We start from the raw sequence: 3,213 nt of genomic DNA on the forward strand, positions 1-3,213 counted from the left end.
ACAGCCATTTTATGTTGCCTTTGTACTGAACTATAGTTAGTACTGTTTTATCTACCACTTTTATCTACCAAAATACACTTAATTATATAATTAATGTTTAATAATCAGAGTATTGTATTGAAAACATAAATTGTCATACTTAAAACCCACACACATTAACTGATTTTGTAGTCTTTTGTAGCAATTGTTTTATATTTCACTGTAGTGTACCTTGATAACACCATGCTATTCTTTCTTCTAGTACTATGCATTTACATGCATTTGTATAATGAAAGTTGAAACTATTTGCATATATTAAAATCTATGAATGAAAATAAATTAATGTATACACCTTTTGTCTGTTCTTTTCTTTATGATAGAAATCCAGTTGTGCTCTCAGTAGAGTTCTTACTACATAATAAAGTTAAGTCAAGTAGCCCATCCCATCCCATCCTTTACAAAAGCTTTACCATGGTAACTACTGTTCCCACCAAAAATACTAGTAACTGCAGCTATTGACCACAGTTGTTTTTTAATGTTTAAAGAAGACAAAAAGGTTTAAAATAAGAAAAGTTTTTTTTTTAAAACTTGTTTGAAGCAGTAGCATGTATGGTTACCATGGTATTTTTGTAATGAACATTTATGAGTGAACAGGTTATTAGTTTAGAAGTGATAAGTTATTAGAGTTATAATTAAAAACATACCGCCTCTGTTTCTTACCAATGTGGACGTATAAGTGTTGTGTTGTTTAAAGGGATAGTTCACCCAAAAATGAAAATGTGATGTTAATCTGCTTATCCCCAGGGCATCCAAGATGTAGGTGACTTTGTTTCTTCAGTAGAACACAAACTGAGATTTTTAACTCAAACCGTTGCAGTCTGTCAGTCCTATAATGTCAGTGGATGGGAATCACGTGTTTGTAATTTCACAGTTGTAATACCATAACATGAAAGCGCCGCTTTCCTATTGCGAATGTGCCGAATCTGCTGATGTAATTACAACCGCTAATGATAGAGAAGGGAAGGGGGAGGGGGAGGCCGGGGGAGAGGCGAGCTCTCGTGCCTCCGTTGATGAACAAAATTAGCCAATCAGCATCGAGTGTTCACTTTCAGCGCTGAGGAGTGTTGAGAAAAGAAACCTTGCAGAGGAGGCTAGCCTCCTTCTGATATCAACCAATCATCATTGAAACGTAAATTACGTGATATTAGTTTGAACGTCTGCCGCTGCGCTGATAATGTACCAAGTACTTATGATGAGTAGCGATATTGAATATTTGATTGCCAACAGATTTACCAAGCTGTCATTCAAACAGTATACACATTTAGGGAAAATAGCCTAAGCTGGATAAAGGCTACAGCAGTCGGCTTAATTAAATGGCACAACAGGCAGCTCTCTTTTAACACAGACTTTTAAGAAGGGATGGATGTTTGCTTCAAGTGATAGGCCAGGTAAGTGAACTTGTATTATCTTGCTGTATGTGTGTCGTTTTCTTTACGTTTTCTGACTAAAAGCAACCAAAAAGCCATTTTAAAATGGTTAAGCAAATAATAATAATAATCGGTAGGGATCCCAGACCAATACCATTAGTGTGCCTCCTCTATTTTAAAACCCACGAGCCGCCACTGGTAGGGATGGACGTATCGATCCGAAGTATCGATATATCGAGATATAGATAGAGTATCGAAAGTATCGATACTCTAACAAAAATTATCGATACTAAGGTGCGCTTTATTTACCAGTGGTTTTGTTTATTTAACAAAAATAATAATAATAATAATGCGTACAATATGCATTGAATTGGAGGAATAACCTTTGTTAGCGAGTAATTGTGTAGGATAGAACTATTTTCCTGCTCATCTGAACACACGCGAATGTTGCAAGACAGAACCAATCCATCACACAGAGAGCATTCACTCACTGCTGACAGTGCATTCAAACAGGGCTGCGTTTCCCAAAAGTATCATAAGAAAGCATTAAAGCTTTTGGGAATGACAGCCCTGAACAATGCTTATCAGAGGACAGAAATAAAAACATAAATGTTTGAGTTATTTCACAATAAACAAATTGAAATTGTAGCCTACATAGTTTGTGCAATTACAATTATTTAAATTGAACGTTGAAAGATAATATTGATCATGTTATATTCTGTAATGTTAATAGAAATCATACACTGTCAGAATGAAAAGGTTGCATTTTATGCATGCAACAGCCTTTCATTGGCAGTCCCTAATGGCAGTACAAAATATTGCACTAAATCAAAAGTTCAAATGTTACAAATAAGTTAGAATATTAATGTTGTAATACTGGTAGCACTAATATAAAAATGTGATTGTTACAAAAAAGTAAAAATTTTGAAATACGTTGATGGTTGTATTTTTTTGTATTTGATCTCAGTATTCCTATCAATGTTGTATAAGGTTTTTTTTATGCATAATAGTCATCCTAGAATGTGATCAAACAGTTTAAAATAGCTGGGCAGAAATATGTTAATTCAGTATACACATTATCCCACCGGTTACAATTGTGACTGACCATAAAATAAAAATTTTCACACACTTTTCCAAAAAAATATATAAAAGGGTTGAAATAATGACGCATCATTTGGATATTTTCATGTCTGGGAAATATTTTGGGATTAAACGAGTTAAAATGCGTTTTAAACATAAAGTTAAGTGGTTTTCATTACCCATTTTACTCTTAGTAATTTAATACATTTCATAATTTAAGTTTAGTGCAGAATTATGGAATCGGTATCGATATCGACGATACTGCCTTGAAAAATAAGGGGTATCGCCCATCCCTAGCGTGAGGCGTCGTCTTCTTGCTTTGCGGTGGATTGCAGACTTATAAGTGCATTACCGCCACCTATCTCTCAAATGGACCATTGACACTCTATCTACAATCTCAATTGGGAGCGTCAATGGTCCATTTGAGAGATAGGTGGCGGTAATGCACTTATAAGTCTGCGATCCGCCGTAAAGCAAGAAAAAGAAAATCAGAGGTAAAAAACGATATAAATACTGTTCAGTTTCTTGCACAGACTGATCGTTCTGTGTCTTTTCACATCAATGTATCATCACAAGCCGCAGGGTTTAATTTGGTTTTGTTTGTGTATGTTTTATGACTCTCAAAGCCGTGAGCCCCATCCACTGACATTATAGGACTGACAGACTGCAACGGTTTGAGTTAAAAATCTTCGTTTGTGTTCTTCTGAAGAAACAAAGTCACCTACAT

This window comes from Sinocyclocheilus grahami, unplaced genomic scaffold (genome assembly GCF_001515645.1).
Source record: "Sinocyclocheilus grahami isolate Dianchi unplaced genomic scaffold, SAMN03320097.WGS_v1.1 scaffold340.1, whole genome shotgun sequence".
NCBI classification, from domain to species: domain Eukaryota; kingdom Metazoa; phylum Chordata; class Actinopteri; order Cypriniformes; family Cyprinidae; genus Sinocyclocheilus; species Sinocyclocheilus grahami.